Below are 25,167 nucleotides of genomic sequence, written 5' to 3'. Positions count from 1 at the left end.
CCTCCCACCTATCCTCTAACCAATAAAATGGGCCAGGGCAGTGCCTTTATTAGCCAATGACCTTCCTCCATCAGAAGCCAGAGTTGGTAGACAGCGGCAATGAAAGGCTGTTTTCTCGATGTGCCAGGGCTGATTCACTTGGAAGACTGCATACGACATAAATAAGTTCAAGCAATACAAAATCCCAGCACTGGGAAAGGGAAATGGGCACAAAGTTCTGCTCCTAGTGGAGCATCTATTGCAACTGATGCATTCTGGGAGAAGCAGCATTTGTTTCCTTTCATGGAGTGACATTGAGTTTGTTAACCATTCCAGGCAGGCGCTGGGCTCAGGAGGGCCTAACTGGCCAACACGAATCTGACACTGTGGGTTTTATCTGTTTATTTTTTTAAAAAAGAAAGAACATGAAGTTGATGAGGGGAACCTGGGAGGAGTTGGGGGAGGGAAAAGAATATAATCAAAACACAATGTATGAAATTCTCAAAAATTGAATAAAAACATTTTTTAAAAAAAAAAAAAAAGCCCTCAAATTCTTTAGGAACTAGGGACAGAGCTGACTGGCCTGGGCTCAGTGGGTGTCTATTACTTGCAGACACACCCTTCCTATCAACCACATCAGCACCTGTAGGTGTTTTGTACTAACAGTCTTTGTTTCTTAGTCTGTTTCACTGAAGTCCAAGAACAGGATTGGGCACAGGCAGGTGAGAGAGGAAAGCAAGTTTTGCACGTAACAAATGCACACCACATAGCCAAGCAATCATTTAAAGCTTAAAATGTACCAATGTTACAATTCTAAAGGCTCAACACCCTGAAATACTATCCTCGTTTGTAAATAGATTTTGCATAAACTGTTGCATGGTTCAAGTTAGTGCAGCTCCTCTGAAGTGTTTCACCCCATTCTTTCATGGTCAGGTTTCCTTGACGTGGTTTGTTTGTTGATTTAAAATCCAAGAAGATAAGATTAACTGCTTCTCTAGTAGAAGGAACTGAACTTGCTCTCTGAGCACAAACACTAGGAGGACTTTCAAAAGACAAATGACCCAACAGACGCTTGGGAGTACTTTGCAAGGGTGACATGTTTTCTAACCCTTTGGTTCAGAAAAAACCATTCTGTTATGAATATTAACAATAGTGAAGAATTTGCATATGGTAAAAAGTTCCTAATGATGCCTGCATAGCCCAAACCCTCAGAAAACAAAAGCCTCAGGTTAGCCTATTAGCACAAGTTCTTCTTTGCAAAGACTTCTAAAAGGGGCCTGAGCTGTGTGACTGGGATAAATCTTTGGAAAATGCGTTTCAGCCCAAGTCAGAGCAAGGATAATGTTTTCCTTCCGACTGCTCCACCCTAGTCCACTCTAACTGAAATTACCCTTTGGTAAATTGATCGACCTATTTGCAAATAATTAATGCATGAAACATAATGTTCTCTCCTACTAATCTTTCCCAGGCCAAACTTTACTGAGACGCTCTGAGAGAGCTGTGGTTGGAGGCAGTCACTGTCCGTCTTCCTCGGAACTCAAAGCTTTGCCCTGACAGCCTCATCCAGTGAGGTCCAATAAGTGTGTAGGGTAAGTCTGTGGGAGGGAGCGGATCCATAGAAGTCGCTCCATTTTTGGTCTGCCATCTAAGCTAAATGGTTTTGTTTTGGGGAGGGTGGAATTTTTTTTTTCCTTTCTTGGTTTCTGAGACAGGATTTCACTGTATAGTACAGGCTGTTCTTGGACTCACTATGTAACCCACCTTTTTCAGCCTCCTGAATGCTGCGATTATAGAATGTATCACCATTCCTGGCTCAATTGGTAATTTTTGGATCTGGATTTGCAAAGCATCTATTTCTGCCTTGATGATCAATTGTGATGTGAGCTGTCACCCTCACCTGTGGATCTGCAGGTACTTGGGAGGCATCCTTGCAATGAAGGTGAGAGGAAAAGAGCTCTGGAACCGAAGTTCGGATCCTGGTCCCCAATCTTTTCTCTGCTACCTGTAAACTGAGAACCAGCTCTTAATGTTATTTTGCTTCTGTGGCTTGCATCTATCTCCGCATCTGTAAAATGAGACATGATGCATCTTAAATGCTCTCCTGGGTCCAATATGCCCCATTGCGTAGAGTGGCCATTTGAAGGAAGAGAAGCGATTGGAAAATGCTGATGCATTGTTTGTGGAATACTTGTGTTAAAGTTTGCACCAATGCCATGAAAACTGTGGCAAGAGGACAAACTGCTGCTAAATGGCTGCTGCTTCCTTGTTCTCTTGTTTCTTAAATAAATTTATTTATTTATATCCCTTTCACAGTTTCCCCTCCCTCCTCTCCTCCCCATCTCCCCTCTCCCTTACCCCCCTCTCTCCCCACCCCAAATCTACTCATCCACTTCTGTTTAGGAAAGGACATGTCTCCCATCAGTATCACAAAACATTGCATATCAAGTTGCAGTAAGACTAATCACCTCCCTATGTATCCCAAGTCGTGACTTTTAAACATTGCCTCATACATTCTATGGTTTTCAGTCAAGGGGTTAAAGAGCTTAGTTTAATTAACAAATCACTCCAAACTAATGAAAAATTCATCTCAACATAAATGAGACGATGAATGCTCCATTTTGTTTTGCTCCAGAAAGTCAGAGGAATACATAAATAAGCAAGGAAAATAAGACCCGTTGCAAAAAGCACATCTGCCCACCATCATCGCACAGAGAGGCGCATTGTGTGGTCTTGGAGGGAGTCAGCAGCAGCTGAAGGGGATGCTACTTCGAGAGAAAGGATGAATGACTACGAGGCAAAGATGCTATGAGAAGAATCAAAGTATGGATGGGCAGAGTTGGAACCAGGGGAAGAATCTAAGCTAGAGGACAAACGGGGATTCTATCTGGATATTCAGGACCACAGGGACCATCTGAAGTTTCAGAAGGAAAAACAGCAAGCAAATAATAAACCAACCACAGAGTTTGGTTAGATGGTGATGCTGTTTGTGTATGTGGAACAAAATATAATGAAAGAGTGGCCATGATGATTAAAAGGGAAGTTTATTTATTTATTTATTTATTTTTCTTTCTCTCTTTATTTATTTATTAAATATTTCTGCCTCCCATTTCCCTCCCCCTCCCCCAATCAAGTCCTCCTCCCTCATCAGCCCAAAGAGCAGTCAGGGTTCCCTGACCTGTGGGAAGTCCAAGGACCACCCACCTCCATCCAGGTCTAGGAAGGTGAGCAACCAAACTGCCTAGGCTCCCACAAAGCCAGTACGTGCAGTAGGATCAAAACCCATTGCCATTGTTCTTGAGTTCTCAGTAGTCCTCATTGTCCGCTATGTTCAGCGAGTCTGGATTTATCCCAGGCTTTTTCAGACCCAGGCCAGCTGGCCTTGGTGAGTTCCCAATAGAACATCCCCATTGTCTCAGTGTGTGGGTGCACCCCTAGTGGTCCTGAGTCCTTGCTCGTGCTCTCTCTCCTTCTGCTTCTGAGTTGGACCTTGAGATCTCTGCCTGGTGCTCCAATGTGGGTCTCTGTCTCCTTTCATCGCCTGATGAAGGTTAATATTCCGGAGGATGCCTACATGTTTTTCTTTGGGTTCACCTTCTTATTTAGCTTCTCTAGGATCACAAATTATAGGCTCAATGTCCTTTATTTATGGCTAGAAACCAAATATGAGTGAGTACATCCCATGTTCCTCTTTTTGGGTCTGGTTTACCTCACTCAGGATAGTGTTTTCTATTTCCATCCATTTGTATGCAAAGTTCAAGAAGTCCTTGTTTTTTACTGCTGAGTAGTACTCTAATATGTATATATTCCATACTTTCTTCATCCAATCTTCCACTGAAGTACATCTAGGTTGTTTCCAGGTTCTGGCTATTACAAACAATGCTTCTATGAACATAGTAGAGCATATACTTTTGTTGTATGATAGGGCCTCTCTTGGGTATATTCCCAAGAGTGGTATTGCTGGGTCCAGGGGTAGGTTGATCCCGAATTTCCTGAGAAACTGCCACACTGCTTTCCAGAGTGGTTGCACAAGTTTGCATTCCCACCAGCAATGGATGAGTGTACCCTTTTCTCCACAACCTCTCCAGCAAAGGCTATCATTGGTTGTAGTAAATAGGGGCGGCGGGGCTGCGTTCCCAGCACTTTTTATTTAACCAATGACCTTCCTCCATCAATTGTTGGGGAAGTTTATTTTTTCATTCATTATTTTCATTTAACTTAGTGTTTAAATTCTGAATACATTCATACAATTTCTCCAGTAGCTTGAGTTAGGGCAAGCAAGGTGACTGAGCCACCTAAACACTCAACATCATCTGCACAGAAAATCTCAAGTGCTACAGTCCAGAGCAAACTCAAATGACATGAAGTAGTATCTATACAATTTGGAAGTATAGTTTGATGAGATTCCTCAGGTTTTTCTCTCTCTCCCTGTCCCTTTATACCCTCTGTCCCTTCTCTCTCTCTCTCTCTCTCTCTCTCTCTCTCTCTCTCTCTCTCTCTCTCCCTTTTCCCTCCCTCTCCCTCTCCCTTTCCCCCCTCTCTCAAAAAATGCTAATGGGTTCAATTTGGTGGTAGCACCTAATTTTGTCACTTGTCCAGCACTTAATAGCAAATTTTCCTTCCTGTTCAACTCTAATCTTCTGAAGAGATACTTATTTTCTGACTCCTTCTAGACCTGAGGAGGACCATGAGGGTAAAGAGAATTTAATAGACATCTGTTTGCCTCTCCTTTCTTCTTCCATTCTTGTTTCTCTGCTGGGGATGTGTGCTCTAGAGTTAGGACAGTTGCATTGAGACCAGGAGGGAAGGAGTCATGACTCAGCTAACAGACACATCCACTGAACCATAGATGCCAATGTTATTAGCTGTTAACTTTGAAACATTTGTTACAACAAAAACAATTCCCACCGCTTAAATCTTTGCAACTTAGTTTTACTCTTTTTTTTTTTTGTAAATGTGTATAATATCCTGATCCCAGAGAAGCATATTGTGTTAGCTGCATGGGTTCTACAGTGAGAAGAGTTTTGTTTCCCTTTCAGGCTTCTTATCCTGCTTTCCATGAGCAAGAGGGGCCAATGGCAGAGCATCTTGGCAGATGGATATTCAGACTTGATACAATCACTTTGCCGTGCTGTGTACTGGAAGGAGCAGAGTAAAGCTGCTGTCATGTAACTCCTCTGTCTTACCAGAAGCAGTCTGAGATCATGAATTCAGTATGTTTTCTGTGACTCTGTTTTCAGCCTCTCCCTCTCAGATAAAACATCACTATGTCTCTTTAAGGTTTCTTGCTCTGGTGTATGTGTGTGTGCTAGTGTACCTGTATGCATGCGTATGCATGCACACATGTATGTGTGTGTGTGTCTGTGCATGTGTATGTATGTACATGTGTATGTGTGTGCATGTGTATGTACCTGTATGTGTGTATACAAGTATGTGTGTGCATTTGTATATGTACAGGTGTATGTGTGTACAGGTGTATGTATGTACATGTGTATGTGTGTGCATGTGTATGTATATACATGTGTATACATGTGTATGTGTATGTACCTGTATGTGTGTATACAAGTATGTGTGCATGTGTATATGTACATGTGTATGTATGTACATGTGTACATGTGTATGTATGTACATGTGTATGTATGTGTATGCATGTGTATCTGTATGTGTGTATACAAGTATGTGTATGCATATACATGTAAATGTACGTACATATGTATACATGTGTATGTGTGTGCATCTGTATGTGTGTATACTGATGGAGGAAGGTCATTGGTTAAATAATAAAGAAACTGCTTGGCCCTGATCGGTTAAAAATTAGGTGGGTGGAGTAAACAGAACAAAATGCTGGGAGGAAGAAGAAGTGAGCTCAGACACCATGCTCCCCTCTCCCAGGCAGACGCGATGCAGCCAGCCACCAGCTCAGACATGCTGAATCTTTCCTGGTAAGCGCACCTCGTGGTGCTGCATGGATTATAAGAAATGGGTTAAGAGGCTGAAACTAATGGGCCAGGCAGTGTTTAAAAGAATACAATTTGTGTGTTGTTATTTCGGGGTATAAGCTAGCCAAGCGGCCAGGAGCCGGGCTGTGGGAAGAGGCCCGTAGCTCCTACAACAGTATACGAGTATGTGTGTGCATGTGTATGTATGTACGTGTATATGTGCGCATGTGTATGTGTGTATCTATATTTCTGTATGAGTATGTGTGTGCATGTGTGTGCGTGTGTATCTATATTTCTGTATATGAGCATGTGTGTGCTTGTGTATGTGTGTTCATTCATGTACTCCCCTCTATACTTTACTTACTTCCAACAGACAAAAAGGTAGAGGAGGTGGAAGTGGAGTTGAGTGTCACCTCCAGAGGAAGAACTCTCACCCTGAGGTCAGTAGCTGGAAAATGACTTCAAGCTTGTTGTAAACAATAGTGTTAATAAAAAGGCTTGGTGCAGAAATAAATTCAGAGCAGCCCAAATTTCCTGAGAGATCCATAAAAGTGCTGAAAAAAATTTCCTGACTACCACTCCGGTCGGTTGGGAAAATAAGGAATGTTAAATTAAAGATGTGTTCATTTCACTTGTACTTAACCTACATTTTATTAATCATGAAAGCAACTGGTCATGTTAATAAAATGTGTGGGCCTGAGTATTTTAATCATCTCTCTGTGGTAACTTTTGTTCTCTAAGTAACCATAGCATCATGTTATATGCTTTGTATATGCTTAATATATAATAAATATATATATATAAATATATCATCTAAAAACAAAGCACAATGTAAGGAATTTGAATTATAAGACAGAGAGGAAGATACAAACATGATGGATGTGGATGTGTTAGCTTCCTCACTATTATAACTTTCATTCTGTGTGGCCCATGATATTGTGCTGTATACATTAAATGTACACAATACCATTCATTCATGTTAGCTTTTTTTTGGTGACACTCAGGATTGAATACAAGGCCCTTTGTGTGCTCAGCAGGCTCTCTATCACTGACTTATATCTTAAGTAACTATTTTTCTAAACAGCAAACTATACAAAAATCTCTAATTATAAAGTAGAAAAAGAAAAGAAAGGGAAAAGAAAAAGAAGTGTGCACACACAAAAGCTGATGAGTGGCTAGTCATAGAGAGACTGCACAGAAAGATTATTTAGTAGAGTTCTCAGCTCTATAAGACACCAAGAAAATGATTATGGAAGGGAGAATAAATTAGAATAAAAGTTGCATGCCTTGAGGACATCCATTTACTGGAATGTCTCTATAAAATCATAACAGAGGTTAGAAAACTTTTGTCACAGCCTTCTGAGTTTTGCTCAATAAAATTATGAAATCTGTGACAGAGGCATCTTCAGGCATAGTACAGAAATTTAGCTACCAAGCTACTATGATGAGTGGCCTTAATATAATTATGAACTATATCACTGCCTGACTCTGAAACAAAATACTCTAGAATTACATAAATACAAAACAGTTGTTTTTTTTTTAGCTTAAATCTCAAAAAAATATTTAAGGGGGAGCTTCCTTAATCAAGAGGGTAACACCACTTCACTTACTAAGGACTAAGATCTGAAGTGTAGAGCATAAATCCTTTAAAAATTAGAAAAAAAAATACTTTGAAATTACCAAGCTCATGCTTTCTAGAGAGTTGAAGTAATCACTTATATGAACTCTTACTTCCATACTGAAAATCAGAGCAGTTGTGGCAATTTCTGGAACGTGGTTAATCAACTATCTCCTTTAATAAGAAAATTAAACAGAACCCAGTGTTGGTCAGGGGTTAAGGCTGGGTCCTCCGCATTCACATTCTGTTGCATGCCTTGATTATCAGCTCATGTTGGCTACCACTGGCTGTAGGAATAAGGGTAGTTCCTAAAAATGTCGATGCCGCCTGGAGTGGTCTGCAGGGAGCAGAGTCAAGATGGGGAATGCAGGGCTTGGTTAATATTGTGAACTGTGCTGCTGAATCTGACCTAACTGATGAGTTTTCCATCAATTCCCTGGTGACTGATGAAGGTCTGAGTGTCAGGAACCTCCTGTGTTTATTCTTCAGTTTTCCTTTTCATATTTTCCGGTCATCATTCTGCCCTAGTGTCTCCCTATGGACGTCCTTAACCGATTCCTCCTTCATCGTATGGCCTATTAGATTGTAATGATTAAATCTCTTCCTTCAGAACTTCCTTGACTTTTAAAGGTCCTGCAAACCTGCAAAGATGATGTGCTTTAGTGGAATTCATGCTCTTTATTTGTTCCCATTAGTTTTGATCCTGCCAGTCATACATTTTCTTAATATTTTTTAAGATCATTTCCAACATTTTACTGCTCATGAAACATTGTTATAATAGCTAAAATGAAAATATAAGATATGCATGTGTTAGTGTCTTAGAACTACCTACTGTTCAAATGCACAGAAACTCTGCTGCCGGGATAAAAGCCTAGCATGCCGTGTGATATTTCAGCACCCTTCTTAGCCATGAGCTTAGACTGAAGCTCAACAATATTTGTTCTCAAGAATTTGTTTCAGTGGAATTCCTCTTGAACCAAGTACTGTGTACTTATAATCTTTAAAACAGTTAGCTTTCCCTGGTGAAGCACAGACTTCTTCATTGACTCTTGTCACCCGAATCCGAAGCTTCAGCACGGGCACACCTTGCCCCCTTGGCATTTTGGCCACGTGTCATACCTCCACGGGCACATAGTTTCTGGGATTTCCCTCTGATTACTGCAAGGCTAACCCTGGGGCGGTTCTCTCAGGAGTAATTGTTATTCTTTCATACAGATGACTCTAAGAATCATGTACACCAGGAAAAAAAATATCAGAGGAAAATTTGAACTATTTGTTCTAATGTAATTTATCTGAGGAAGCATGAGTCTTCTCAAGTATACAGAAAGGATTTCCCTGAGTCACCAATTGTCTTGGCAGAACTGTGAGTCACTGTAGCGTGTGGGAGTGACCATAGCCTGGACGTATTTGAACAATTTGTAAAACTATGCATATTCTTTTGCCTTATTCGGGCTGGAATTGCTATGGGCGTATGCTTTCTTGTTTTAGGTTGATATGTATAAGGTTCTGGAAGAAAATCAATTAGGAAAAAATGAATTTATGAGTTTTAAGGAATTAGTTGGTTTCCTTGTTGAAAGATATTGCCTTTTGTCCTTAGCTACCCATGAGAAGAATGAGCCTTCCAACTCTGGAGACTCTGTGTCTCTATCAAGAGCAGTCTTCTAAGTCTTTGATAGTAGCTAACAACTGATAAGGACCTTAGGAAACCCCTTGAAGATGAGTCAGCCATATCCTCTTGACCCTAGGTATCTTTCACAGTCTCTTGTGAGATATTAATTCAGTAGGCTTATAATTATGGAAAACAGGCATGCATTTTAAACTATATAATGATTAGATTAAATCATGCCATAATTCATGAGAGAAATAAAGTAATATAAATCTTAAAAGACTGTCCCCCAGAGTCCCAGGTATTAAAGGCTTGGTCCCTGGTGTGGTATTATTGGCACACAAAAGAACCCATAAGAAGTGGAACTAGTGGAAAATATATAATTTGTTGGGTGTGTCTTTAAATAGAATAGTGGGATGCTGGCTCTTCCTTCTCTTCTTTCTTGGGTGTGAACGGAGGGAGGTTTGCTCTATCTCATGCAAACCCCACATTGGACTTTCTACTGCAGACCCAAAAGCAATGGGACCAACAAATCATGGACCAAGATCTCCAAAACATCCAGAAGGAACCTCTTCTCATTATAAGTTCATTATCTCAAGTATCTTTTATAACAACGGAAAGTTGACTGGTCCATGGAGTTTTACAAGAATTAATGCTTAGCATCACTAGTGTATCTGTTAGATACAGAGAGAGAGAGAGAGAGAGAGAGAGAGAGAGAGAGAGAGAGAGAGAAGAAGAAGGAGGAGGAGGAGGAGGAGGAGGAGGAGGAGGGAGGGAGGAAGAGAGAGAGGGAGGGAGGGAGGGAGGGAGAGAGGGAGGGAGGGAGGGTGATTGAGATTACTAGTCCCTGGAAAAATTTCTTTGGGGAAGCATTTAATGACCTAGAGAATCTGTTTGAAGTATTTCTTGACTGTTTTTTGCATGTTTCTCCGAACGACTACTGTTGTCCTCCCCATGGTCGTTAATATTCTTCTCCAAAGACTCCATCTGTCAGAAATGGTGAAATGCGATCCAGCATAAATAGGATGAGGTATTTCCATTGGTTCCTGTGGTCTACCACAGCTCGCTTGAGCTCCCAAGGGGAGACAGAGGTCCCATTGATCACAGATGGAAAGTTTCTAGACTGCAAGTGTCAAACTGGGAGCAGAGATGCCCGTGGGTTTTAAAGGAAAACTAAACAAACAGCCAATTCTTTTATCTCCTTTTCTTCTCTCATCCACATTCTACCATATCCTCATTTAAATTTCCCTCTCTCACCTTTGTTTGAACTAAAGCTAGTGCTCACTTTGAGCCAATAAAAACTACAAGAAGGAAACATCTGCACGACTGTGTAACTCATACTGCAAATATCAGCAAAGTGACATCTAATTAAAGATCAGACAGGGCAGTGTCTGCAGAATATTCTCAAGCTCAAGACACAATGGACAAAGTGCTATATAAATATGTGTGTGTGTGTGTGTGTATGTGTGTGTGTGAGAATGTGTATAAATTTGTACCTAATCTTTATTTATGCTATCTCATATTTTACATTTTAAATATATGTTATCCCTTGACGTTTGATCTTTGAAACAAATGGAAAGATAGATGTGTCATGTAGGCTTGATTTAAAACAACGAATAACTAGGCGAACTGGCCTAGTGCCCCAGCAAATTACATACAAGAATTACCTACTATGTTAAAAAATATATATTGTTAAATCCTGAAGTGTAAGCCCTTCAGGGAATTCCTGTTGTCTTGTCAATAGGAATTTTAAATGATATGCAAACTCTCTGGAAAGCAATTTAGAAAACAAAGTTTTCATGTTTTGAAGAGCAATTCTATTTCGAGGAATATAATTTTAGGAAGAATTAGAACTTTGTATAAAGATTCATCTACAAAGAGCTCCTAAGAAGTGTGCTCAAATAAACTGCTTAAATGGATGTCCCCAGTGAGTGCATAGGGACTCAAAGAACTTTTCACCTTCTGACTCCTAGGAGTTCTCTCAAGGTCTCTTGGAATGAGAAAGGTGTCTTAGTGGTTAAGAGCACTAGCTGCTCTTTCAGAGGACTGAGGTTGAATTCACGGCACTGAGATGGTGGATAAGAGCAATCTGTAATGCCAGCTCCAGGGGCTCCTATGCCCTCTTCTGGCTTCCTTGGGCACTGAGCACATGTGGTGCACAGACACATAAAACACCCATACACAAAAAATAAAGACCTTAAAAAAGAAGTTCTTTTGTCTTTGGCTCACCCATGTGAAAGAAGGCAGGTGGAGGGGTGCGTTTTATGTTGAACTTGTAAACACAGAGTAAGTATAGAGATTACCTCTGCTCGTGTTCATGGTGGAGACTACCATCGCTCCCTAACAGACAGGAAGCTGGGAAATGCACCTCATCCTTGTTCTTAGGCAACAGGAGAGATAACGTTTAGTTAATGGCAGTCTGTCTATGAAACTATAATCATGTATACATTTTCAGGGGACTCACAAGAGACCTGTCCAGCAGAATACTTAGTAGTGATTACACCAAACCATTCAAACAAACAAACACAGGGGTGATTGAATGCATAAAGAGATGTGCTTGACACACTGGGGGAAAGTTGCCATTATAAGCCATGCTTTGGGTCCACATTTCTATTTGTTGGCATGACTGTGACTTATGAAGGTGCTTCCATTAACAAAGGCTGACAGGGTGGAACATGAAATACTGTCATCTCTGGATTGCCTGTCACACTTCCTGGTTTCCCAAGCTTTCCTTCTCTTTATTTTCCCTCTTGCTTGCTTAATAAAGGGACAATGGCATGCAGAAAAAATATGCTATGAAATCTGATATGTGTCATTTTTTAGCTTTATTAACTGGGTTAGCTAGATCCAGATAATCTTCTTATGCATGGTGTCCCTGTTTTATATTTCATTAAAGAGAAATCAATCATATACATTAAAAGCTCATCATAGAGACCAGGTGAAATAACTTATGAAACAGAATCTGAAACGTGTGATATAGAGAATGTGCTCCAAAAAATACAAATAATCCAGTGATACCAATTGTTTTTTATCATCATGGAGGAAGTGAGATGATTCAGAATCGCTGGAAGCAAGTTCAGATGGATTACAGTTTGTACCAGTCTTTCTCAGCCTGCAAAAGTTCACTGTTTTTCTGGGTGTTTCTTGTGAAATCTGCATCTTTTCAGAAACCTCCCAAAGTATATGTTATGAGATAAGAATATTTATTCCAAATTTCTAAGTAGATATTTAATATGAACTTTAATCATGTTTGACCCTGGGCAGTGTTTTCTTTCCTGGCAAAACTCTGGGAGCTGCTCTCTAAAACTGAGGGGGGCACATTTTGTCAGACATAGTGATTACCTCCTATACAGCCATCCTGTCTTCATTTCTCAACACTGGCAATGTCTGCCTCTTACCAGAGACCCTGAGAATGGCAGCCTGTGTTTATTCCAGTGGCTCCAGCAGCTGAGTGTGGGCATAGACAGAGGAAAACCAGTCAAGATGCAGAGGAGAGAAGTCTCAGGAACGGCTTTCTTCTGATAGTGAGCAGTCTGTGGTCTCAGGGACCTAAGCTTCCTCGTATCCAAACCCTTTGCTTTGTGGTTCCTTTTGTGTGGAGATGGCATCTGTTTCCCCGCCTCCTAACCAGAAGCTGGTCTCTTGATCTGACCTGAGGGTAGAACACAGCAGGAGTGATCACGCTCCACTTTGAAACCTTGACCCACAAAACCTCAAGCTGTGAGAATTTCACAACGATGGGGAAAGGAGCACGGCAGACTTTTCATCACCAAAGCATCAATTTAACGGTGAAATTGTTTTATAAAAGGAAAATAAATTTAAAATTAATTAAAGTCACTTTTAATTTACTTAAAAGTGTATAACATGAAGAAACATTTATTTTTTTTTCAAAAGTATTCTAAATCAGTACAAACATCAAGAAGCTTGTGAAGTGCTGTGATGTTTGGAACTCTTCAGGGGAGTAAACACTATGATTGTGAAGGCAGAAATACCTTCAAGAGACCAACTTCACGGTATTGTAAAAGAACTGACTCTATCTGGTTCCCGATTTCTTGTTATATTAGAAATAAACTTCCATTGGTTCAGTGATTTCTAATTGACATATTTCACTTTTTCAAACACTAACATTTTTATAATTATCTGAATAAAAGTGACCCATGGCAATTACCATGTGGTATAAAGATTTATAAACCATGTGGCATTAGTTTTTCTAAAGTGCTGTCCTTTAAACAGCTGTTTCTTCACTGGCCAGCAAAGTTCTTCTTCACGCTATGGCCACTTCCCTGTCCTGTCACCCTCTGTCCACATGTTCCTGACATTGTTATTTATGGAACATTGAGATTCGTGATGATGAATAAATGATGTTGAATAATATCGTGATGTTGGTAGGGAAAGGGCCGCTTGTTCTTCTCAGCCACCCGGCTAGCTTAGCCTCAAAAAAAAAACCACACAGAAACTGTATTAATTAAATCACCGCTTGACCCAGTAGTTCCAGTTTCTTATTGGCTAACTCTTACATATTAGTTTAAGCCATTTCTATTAATCTGTATATCAACACGAGGTCAGACCTACCAGCAAGATTCTAACCAGTGTTCATCTCAGGCAGAGGATCCATGGCTTCTCTGACTCTGCCCTTCTTCCTCCCAGCATTCAGTTCTGTTTTCTCTGCCTACCTACGTTCTGCCCTATCAGGCCAAAGCAGTTTCTTTATTCATTAACCAATACAAGCAACACACAGAGGGGACTCCCACATCACCATGAAGATTGTTTGTATTTAAAAGTGTTCCAGTTACTTCTTATTTTCCAAATGTCTAGGATTGACATCATGATAAAAATGAATCTCACTGAGTTTTGTGATAAACATGAATCTCACTGAGTCCTTAGACAGGCCTTGAGACATTATAATTTTTAGCTGAACATCAAATGCTGGCTTGTTTATGCTAATCCAAGACATATGCATGGTAGATTTGTCTGTGCAAGAGTCTTAAAGAGACAGACAACATGCTATAAAAATGGGCAATCAAATCTAAGAATCCAATTAGTCTGACTCCCCAATTAGTGGTATCCAGGGCTCACTCAGACCTATTCTGGTTTAAAAACTACTTTTTGGAAGCATTTCAAAATTATTTTCTTCAAATTGTATTTCTTCAAAAGTTTATAGTACATGTCGCTGTGCCGTCTTTTTATTTTTTTCTTGTAGGAACAATCACCACCAAAGGAACGCAGATGACAACGGGCTAATGAGCATCCACTCATTGTGTTGTATGTATTAGTCATTATTAAAAACTTTGTCAGTCTATTTTTAGTGTGTACAATATTGAAAAGAAATTACATACTTGAAATAAAATTGTTTCCTTGAGAAAGAAGCAACAGCCAATGGCATTTATTTATTAGTAGCTTGATTCTACTCTTTAAGATGAGGCTTTACTTCGTTTCGCAATTAGTAGCAGAAATTAACAAATAAAATCAGTGGTCCTATACAGCCATGACCTAAAGATAAAAGAGGAAATGGCGCTTCCTGCTCCGGTAGTCAAGGATGTTCTTGGATGTGTTGCTAGTTTATGGTACTCCCCTGCAGTACCCCTGCTCAGAGCTTGCCTCCCGAAGGCTTTTCTATTGGTTCGTTGCCTCTAATTATATTCGTGGGCAGCTGTCTGGGATTCAGGCAATCTTAAATTTGATCTTCTCTTGTTTCCTGAAGGATTTGCTCTTCATGAGTTGTAGCTCACCCATAAAACTATGCTGACAATAAAATCCTTGCACGGGTATGTGAAAACCGGGAGCCTGTGATTTCACTCACAGTTGCTGACATGGAGTTGAGGGTGTGACTTCGCATATGTCTGTTTATTGGAAAGGAGGTGCAGAGTGACAAGCGTCTGTGTGCTGTTTAGTCCTGTGAGCACTGGGAGGGGGGCTGTAGCCATACATTCTCTTAAAAACTGATACTGAGTTTGGTGGGAAAAGCTCATGTGTAAGTCTTATCCGTATCTGGTATGAGATAGACTGAGAAATCTATTTAATAAAAAGGCTGTTTCCCAAGCTGGGTATGGCAGCACATATCTGCAATGGGAGGCGAGACAGGAAAATCAAGACATCTTCTTCAGCTACATAGTGGGCTCCAGAAGTAACCTGGGTTCCATGAGACCTTGTCTTAAACAAACAAAGTTGTTTCATATGTTTTTGATGGTGGCATTTCACAAGTAACCCTTATTTAGTGAGCCTCTGCCTCTGTGAGGAACCAGCAAACTGATGTAACAAGAGGTCTCCTTGTAGTACCAAAGTTGTCTTTAGAATGGTTATGTTTCCAACTCTGAATCATACACCCATGAAGGGCAGTAGTGGGAACCTACACAGCCTCTTGCCTGTAATTGAAATACTTCACCATAGTAGTGCTGATTTCCAAGTGGCAACAACCAACAGGGCTTAATAATTACTTATATTCTGTTCCTGCTGTAGGATACGAAAACAAGCTGGAATAAATGAGCTATTTCCTTTTGCTCCGATGAAGCTGAAGTATAGACAGTATTACTTTTAACAATGTATTCTCAAAACCTTTTCCCTGTACTTTTATAAGAATTTTAAATCACAATCTTATTAATTATTATGAAACTAATTATAAACAATGCCAGGTGGGAGACATTTTTGGACTAAAGGAACCATGCAGATATGACCTGATTGTCACTAAAGTGAACATGTCTCAGGCAAAAAGAAGTTTGTAACTGTATTCCCTATGGCTGGATACATAGGCCATCAAAGGAAAAGACAAAGACTCGAGATCTTGTTGCAACCAAGCAAAGTACACAGGGGTCCCTGTTGTCCTTCCGTGAGCAGTAAAATAATGCAGGCTCAAGCCACAAGAGGAGTTCTGTTCCCCCAATGACAACTCCTACTGTCAGTCTTCTGATGGGCAAGCGTTGACTGAAAGAATAATCCTGCCTAGCAGCCCTTGCTCCATTCTTTAGCATGAAGCAGGAGGGGCTGGGCTGTAACAAGCCCTAATCCGGTGGTCCTGCTGTTTTCTTCCCATCCCTGAGAAGCCATCAACGCCTTATATAGAAGCTGCACGTTCAGTCATGTCCTTTGACCTGGTGCTGGGAGGGTGTGCGGCTGAAGGGTCTGTGAGAAATTGTCTAAGGAGGATGCAATGTTTGTGCAACACAGAGAGCTTCCTCCTGCTTTTTAGTGTTGATTTCACAACAACCTCTTGGCATTTAAATGGATCAGAGCCGCTGAAAAGCAATATAATATGAATTTGGAGAATCAGGCCTATTTAGCAACGCTGGAAACCATACAGGTCCAGAGGAGAAAGAAAAGGAAAAATACGACTAAATAGTTTCATCCCATATACCATAAGGAGGAGAATTTTTCTGTTTTTAATTAACTATTCATTTTCTTCATAGCATGTGGCTTGAGATAATTAGGGAGATTATTTATAACAATGACTATGGCTTTCCCATTTGTTTCATTAAATCATTATGTTAATGAGCCCAAGATTCAGATTCAACCCCGAAGAAGCCAATAAACTCGTGCTGGCTTGGAAAGAACTCCCAGAGAGAGCCAGGCGTCTTGCAAAACTGCTCCTTGAGGCTTGATGAATTCAGGTGGAGCAGTCACTGAAGATTTGTTCTCACAACCCAGAAAAATCAATTCATAATAGCATGATGAGACTGGTGCCTCCCTTAGGGAAAGGGCTCCCTAGAAGTGCTGCAAAGCACAGTGGTCAAGCACCCCACAACCTCGAACACACTATCTGCATCTATATACAGGTACCAGGCTCTTCAGCAACATGATTCCAGGCACATTACTTATACCTTCTGCCTCAAATCCTACATTGCAGAAGCAGATAAGGAAGCAGCTGATAAGATAGCGGAGCAATGGTGTACATTAAGTTCTTAGTGTGGCTGCCAACATTTACAGACTGCTTAGCAGGCGGCTGTTGCAGTCAGGAATGAAATCTACCTCTAGGTGGAGATAGTTGGGCAAACACCTGTCCAATGAATCTCCCCAGAGGATGGTAGGTCCATCCTAATGAACGGTGACGTGGATACATCTTAAAATGAGATGAATATACTTTTCCTTCTCAGAATTTCCACTCTTTGTGCATCTGCTCCAGGCCCACAGTGAGGCTGACAGATCTCCTAAGTGTTCTTAATCCTGATTTAAGAAGTAGTAATTTTTTTCTCTTCATTTTTCTATGTTTTACATGCTGGCCAGAATCTAAGGGTTTTTTGTTTACGTTGTCACTTTGGTACTGTGGGATGTCCTTCTATATATGTGTTGCTTTTATTGGTTAATAAATAAAGCTGTTTTGGCCAATGGCTGAGCAGAATAAAGCCAGGTGGAAATCTGAACAGAGGTGGAGAGAGGTAATAGGTGGAGTCAGAGATGCCAAGTAGCAGCTGAAGGAGAAAGATGCCAGAACATTACCAGTAAGCCACAGCCTCATGATGATTTGTAGATTAATAGAAATGGGTGAATGTAACATGTAAGATTTAGCTAGGAATATGTGTAAGTCATTGTCCAAACAGTGTTGTAATTAACATAGTTTCTGTGTGATTATTCGGGTCTGGGAGGCCAAGAAGTGAAAGTGTAGTTTTCATTTACACTTTGGGCTCCCTTCTCTTTCTCTATAACTCCATTGCCCACCATGTGGCTGTCTGTCCATCACGTGATTGACCTCCTTGTTGACTTAACTCAAATGGCATAGATTTTTCTCCTTCTATTTTCCATCTTTGTTCTCTGGGCAGCTGCCGAGATGTCCAGCACCTGCCCTGGAGGTGTTGTTTGTTTTTGTTTATTTTTAAACTCTGATAAAATTGTTCTCCAGCTTTAAGCCCAGTCTTAATTTCCTCACTAAGTAGACTAAGCCTTCAGAAAGAACTCTGATTCCCCTGCCAGCTCACCCAGAATCTCTTGTACATAGTCTCTAGCTTTAGAGCAGGTTTGCACCCATCACAAGGATTACAGAGCTGAAAGAATAATATATTGGTGGCGTGACTCGGTCTCTTTGGGCTCCACACAATGCCTGATGACTGTGGGTTCCATGGAGGGCCCTTGTGGTTCATTGGAGGGCCCTCTCTGCCAGGCTGGCTCTCCACTCTCGGTGGAATGTCCTAGCTTGGATGCGACTTGCCAACAGCTAATTCCAACTGAAATGAATGCAAATGGAAGCCTAGACTTCTATCCCACAGCTGAATGAGTCAGGGATTCCAATGTGGCAGCTGGCTGCTTATGGAATGAATCATTGAAATCCCTCTGTGCGGCATTTTCTAATTTACCTGAAATCTTTGGCTATAACAAGTAGTGTCCTGAGAGAGTATGTGTGTGTATGTGGAAGGAATTCAACTGTGAAAATCTTATCTTGATCTTTCCCTCAAGTATCCCATGTCTTTATAATCTCAGGAATTTTACTGGCTAGTTGGCATGAGTCTTCTGTTGCAGAAACTGGAAGGCTCTTCTAGATGAGGCAAGCAGATGGTGTGGATCAGAGATTTTCCACTTTACCTGGGGAAACACAGAAAGATAGGGGAAATCAGAATCAGGTCTGGAGGAGTAAAGATCCCAATCATTCAAGTAAGAGCTTCTCTCTCAGTACACATTTGTGTGTTTTTTTTATGAAGGTTCCAGTAGTTTTCTTTGAAAGAAAAAAAGTATGAAATGGTGAAATACATGGAACAGCTGCAGTTTTGTGATGTCAACTGTATCTCAGGATACCGATTTTCCCCTCAGTGGTTCTATTTCTAAAGCTTGTCTAAGCAACATAGATGATTTTGAGAGATGGTGACATGGAGATCCACCTGCAAACAACAGAGAAACTGGCGTGTGATTATATTTACAAATCACAGAGAAACTGGCGTGTGATTATAATTACAAACGTGCCCCAAAAGGGCATCAAAATAAAAAGTATTTAAAGGGGTCTACCTTCCTTATGGAGGATAATTTGCCATACTAAAACATTTACTCACTTAAAATATTAACTTTGGGGGCTAAGGAGATGCCACAGTCTTTAAAGTGATTGCCATGAACTGTAAGAACCTGGCTTGAGCACCCCAGTACCTACGTACAAAATTGGACATGGTAACCAGGATCTGTAATCCCAGCCCCAGGAAGGCAGAAACAGAAGGAATGATCTTAGGGCTTTGCAGCTATCCGATTTAATGAATTAACAAACTTCAGATATTGTTAGAGATTCTATCAAATAATAAAACAAAAATATTGTAGAGCACAGTACAGAAAGATACCTGATGTTAAATTGTGCCCTCCGAATGTGAACATAGCTATGATCATACTGTGCACACAGGCACACGTGCATTGTACAGACAGAAATAGTAATTTTACTCATTAATTTCATAAAAACATCAAGAAAAGTTGACGCATGAAATTAAAACCATTATACCCTAGATAATTTGGATGGGTCTGATGTCATCATATGGCATTTTATAAAAGAAAGGAGGGGGCTGGAGAAATGGCTCAGAGGTTAAGAGCATTGCCTGCTCTTCCAAAGGTTCTGAGATTAATTCCCAGCAACCACATGGTGGCTCACAACCATCTGTAATGAGGTCTGGTGCCCTCTTCTGGCCTGTAGCCATACATACAGACAGAATATTGTATACATGATAAATAAATATTTTAAAAAAAGAAAAGAGAAGGAGACATGACCAATGTAAACAGTGGCCAGAGATAGGTCTGGGTTAGGGGGATTTCTAGCTAGAAGATTAAGCTGCTTCTAGAGCCTGGAAAAGGTAAGCAGAAATTCTCTAGAGCAGCGGTTCTCAAACCGTGGGTCTCAATCCCTTTGGCAAACTTCTATCTCCAAAAATATTCACACTGCAAATTTTGCAGTAGCAAAATCACAGTTGTGAAGCAGCAACAAAAATAATTTTATGGTTGGAGGGGTTCACCAGAACACGAGGAACTGTACTAACAGCATTAGGAAGGTTGAGAACCAGTGCTCTAGAGAAAATGAGCATCCTCATGGCATGTAATTTCTGCCATATAAAATTTATTTTCGTCTTCATGAATCAATACGGTGACTAGTCAGAGGCCTCTTATGCTTACAGTCACTGGAGACTGTCAGTGTTCCCAGATGAACGGGTCTGTGCCCTGATCTGCACATGCCTCCTCCAACCCAGCACTCACCACTGCCCCTCTCATTGTTCTCTCTCCCGGAAGCAACTTTTTTATTTATTTATTTATTATGTATACAATATTCTGTCTGTGTGTATGCTTGCGGGCCAGAAGAGGGCACCAGATCTCATTACAGATTGTTGTGAGCCACCATGTGGTTTCTGGGAATTGAACTCAGAACCTTTGGTAGACAAGGCAATGCTCTTAACCACTGAGCCATCTCTCCAGCCCCCGGAAGCATCTTTTGAACCGGCTCAAATGCTTCTCCAGCCAGGAAACTCACTCGTTCTGATGAACACATTCTTGTCTTTCTGCTCCCACGGCAGTCACTTCATTGAAAGCCACTCACCCTGCCTCGGCTGAGGAAAACATATTCCTTCTATAGGCAAACACTTCAGGGGTAAACGTGCCCTAAAGGCAACTATTGCCGAGAGCCAAGATGAGGAAATTCAGGTTCCAATCAGTAAACCATTTGGTGGGCAGTTACTACTTCAAGGTATGTGGCTTGTAGAGAAGAGGAGCAAGTTTTGCCACAGGGAGCTCCCATCCGGGCAAGCAGTAGAACACAGGCAGTGGGAAAATGGGGCTTCAGAGAGCTAATGGAAAGAATGGGATATGGTATTATTTACATTGTGCATTTAATAACACACAGAGATCTCAAAGCTTTCGTTTATCTTATCATATGAGTGAGATAAAAAGTGTACTTTTTAAAAACATATACTTTCCAACATACCTAAGAATTAAAGTCAGGCATGGTTGGTGAATTTATTAAACAATTCAAGAAATATCTGCTGACTGCTATGTGTAAGACATGCATTTCTAAACGCAGGGATCGCCTGCGTGAGGACTGTGTGTGCATACGTCATTAGGGGACAGTTCCCTGCGTGAGGACTGTGTGTGCATACGTCATTAGGGGACAGTTCCCTGCAAGAGGACTGTGTGTGCATACGTCATTAGGGGACATTTCCCTGCACGAGGACTGTGTGTGCATACGTCATTAGGGGACAGTTCCCTGCAAGAGGACTGTGTGTGCATACGTCATTAGGGGACATTTCCCTGCAAGAGGACTGTGTGTGCATACGTCATTAGGGGACATTTCCCTGCAAGAGGACTGTGTGTGCATACGTCATTAGGGGACATTTCTTTTTCTTGTCCTCAGGCACGTCATAATTTCTTTCCTCCTGTTGGCTTCAGGGTAATCTTCAGGTTGTCAAACATGATTATTTCCTGTGTAATGCAGGAAGAGTCTTACGATAAAGGGGGTCCACCTCATCAAGGAAGAGACATAGGAGGCACCTCTTGTCAACGTAAAGGACGTTCCGAGACACCAGCCATGCCATGGCAGAGGACTCCGGCACAGATATAATCATGAATCACACATGCTGTTTGGAAAGCAGGTGGCCACAGAGACATTTTATTACTTTTATCTCTCTCAACATACAATATAAAAATGCATAAGTCTAACATCAGTTAATAAAAATTGCTCTTTTTAAAAGTAAGTGCTTAGATGAAGGCTCTCTGATGACAATTGAAATAGTCACCAATCTGATCACAGGAGATAGCCAGTTCAAGCTCCATATCCACTATTGCTAGGAGTCTTAGCTAGGGCCATCGTTGTAGATTCGTGGTCAGAGAGCCTTCATCCAGTAACTGATGAATACAGATGCAAAAACCCACAGTCAAATATTATTAGTCTGAGCTCTGGGCATCCTGCTGAAGAGAGGGGGAAAGGATTGAAGGAGCCACAGGGTCAAAGACATCACAAGAAAACCCACAGAAAAGCTAACCTGGCTCCTAGAAACTCAGAATCTGAACCAGGAACCAGGGAGCCTAGACAGGATTGACCTAGGCCTTCTACATATATGTGACAGTTGTATAGCTTGGTCTACGTGTAGGACTCCTAACAATGGGAGTTTGGCTGTGAACCTATTGTTCATATCCTCTTACTGGCTTGCCTTGTCCATTATGAACACAAGGGGAGATGCTTAGTCTTACTGCAACTTGGTATATTATGCTTTGTTGATACCCATGGGAAACCTGTCACTTTCTGAATAGAAACAGAGGAGGGACAGGGAGTGGTAGCCATGCCTTTAATTCCAGCACTCTGTGAGTTCAGGTCCAGCCTGGTGTACAAATAGAATTTTAGAACAGTCAGAGCTGTTACACAGAGAAACCTTGTCTCGAAAAAACAAAAACCAAATCAAACCGAACTAAAAGAAACAACAAAATCAAATCAAACAAAAACAAAACACAGAGGAAGGAGTAGACTGAGGAGTTGGGGGGGGGGATAAAGAATGGAAGGGAATGGGAGGACAGGAGGGAGGGGAAAACAGTTGGGATTAAAAATACATATTTTTTTTTTGAAAAAGTTAGTTATACTCACAGGATGCCTGAGAAAACAAGGAGATGGGCAAAGGTCTACCTCCAGCATCTGCATGCAATTCCCAACTTGAAGGAAGGATTCCAAGGTGTGGATCTTGTATCGTTGGCTGGAGAGTGATTATGGTAGGATTTTGAAACTGGGGAAGAGATAGATCAATGGAAGGGAAGGAAGGAAAGGCCTTGGAGGTGATGGAAGCAAAGGCTCATGGGCGTGAACAGTCCAAGTGTGCTCTGTTCCTAAAAAATGGCTGCCTCCCTGCTTAGCAGACCCTATATACACATCCTTCAGGTTTCTTTTTTGGGTTTTTGTTTTCAAGACAGGGTTTCTCTGTAGCATTGGAGCCTGTCCTGGAACTAGCTCTTATAGACCAGGTTGGCCTCGAACTCACAGAGATTCACCCGCCTCCCGAGTGCTGGGATTAAAAGCAAGTGCCACCACTGCCCACCTCAGGTTTCATTTTTGAGTGAGGGCCTTGTTCTGTCACTTGGAACGTTGGCCTAAACAGGCCAGCATTCTCTTGTCTTGTATGTCAGTGTATGGCCTTATAGCTTTTTCAATTAGCCCTGAAAGTTTGGTCAGTTTGTTGACACAAAAAACCCCATCACTCACCACCGGGAAGGCTAAACCCAGTTTTTATCTCTATTTCATCTGGAACTTACCTTACTTTTTAAAAAAGAACCCTGGCCACTATTTCTAGTAAACAAATCCTTTCTTGGCTGCTAGAGATAATTTGTCTTAGTGATCTGAGTATGCTGTGCTAGAATTCCAAAGACAAATTCAGCTTGGGGACGTTCAAGAAAAAGGATAAAGAAAGAAGAGGAGGGTCTAGGTGACTTGGGAGGAGGAAAGCAGGCAGGGTGGTCAGGGATGTGCAGGATGCCTCCACTCACTGCAGGAAGCTTAGCTCTCCACCAAGGGAGGCCAGGGTAAACTAACATGTCGATGCCTGAGTTGTGGGTTCAGTGCCAAGTCTGTCCAAGACAGAGTTCCTCAGTGCTCAGGGCTGTGGCTCACCCATGTGAGTATGATAGGAGCAATCTGAACCTGGGGATGATTTTGGAACATTTTTTTTTCCTGATGGAGAAGTTTTATTTCCCTGGAAAAGGGGGCAAATTCAGCCTATCCAAACACTTTTCTTCTTTCTCTATCTCTGTGTAGATATAAAGTTCTCCCCATCTTCAGCACTTTCGCTTCTCAGAAGCAAGCTAGGTCGCTCCAGACTTTCTTTCACACAGATTCCTGTTCCTACTTTCCATGTCCATGTTTTCTGGAAGGTTTTCCCCTCAGATTTCCTCAGTTGCCTCGCCGATTGCTCCTCTGCAAGGCGGTTTTTCTAGCAGACTGAGTTCCGTTTTCATTTGTCTATGAGAATTATTTCTCAAGCAATAAAACGTTGCCAATTCATCAGTTTTAACTGCTTACCCAAAGTTCTGCCCACCCCGTTCTGCCCCATCTGAGTCCCTGCTCATCCCTAAGCCTCCAGATTTACTAAATTCCTTTGATTTCTTTTTCTTTTATCGGATGTGCATCCAGTAAAATTATTTTTCTTCTCTTTTATTCATCCAAATATAGACATTTTTTGTGATCTTCCTTTGACCCTTTTATCTTTTCTCTTCTTTGGTATTCCCCCCCCCCCACCTTAGCAGCTCCAAACTTGTAGAGAACACTGGGTCCAAGTCCCGAATCACTGCAAGGACTCATCTCCCATCAACATCCCAGCTCCAGCAGACAGAAGACAGCGCTCCTTTCTTTCTCTGGTCCTTCTGAAGGAATCCCAACAAAACTCGTAGTTAACGTCTTTCTTTCTGGCACTATGGGTAAAATGGGATACATGGAAATAAAATATAAAGGGCTAGCATTTTTATTTTAATTTGCCTGCTGGTGGTAACTCAATAACTTTTCATACATACTTTTGATAGTGATTTGGGACCAGGTCAGTCTTTGGTAACTGCACATAAGAATTCAAGAGTCTGAAACGCACTTTGAGTAGGTCCTCCTGAGAAGTGAATCCGTCTTAATGCATTTATCATTCTAGGACGGAGCTTTCCTAGTCTCTTCTCTTCCTCAGTTTCTCGCCTCTTAGTTGTCTTAGCTTGAGAGATACTTTTTTTCTCCTATATTCTTCTCTGCAACCTTTCGCCTACTCCTCTTCCCACCCTTTCACCTCTCCTTTTCCCCAGATCCACTCCTTCTCCATTTCCCTTCAGAAAAGAGCAGACCTCTGGGTGATATCAACTGAACATGGCTTAATAAGTAATAATAAGACCAGGCAGCCAGGTGGTGGTGGCTCAAGCCTTTAAACCCAGCACTCAAGAGGCAGAGGCAGGCAGATCTCTGTGAGTTCGAGGCCAGCCTGGTCTACAAGAGCTAGTTCCAGGATAAGCTCCAAAGCTACAGAGAAACCCCGTCTCAAAAAAAACCCACAAACTAATTAATTAATTAAAAATAAAAATAAATAATAAGACCAAGCAAAAACCCTCAAATCAAGGCTGAATGAGGCAACCTTTTGTGGTTTGTA

The sequence above is a fragment of the Microtus oregoni genome, unplaced genomic scaffold, assembly GCF_018167655.1.
Source record: "Microtus oregoni isolate MIOR12 unplaced genomic scaffold, Mior012 000026F_ref0000081, whole genome shotgun sequence".
In the NCBI taxonomy this organism is placed as follows: domain Eukaryota; kingdom Metazoa; phylum Chordata; class Mammalia; order Rodentia; family Cricetidae; genus Microtus; species Microtus oregoni.
Note: the sequence above shows the minus strand (reverse complement) of the source record.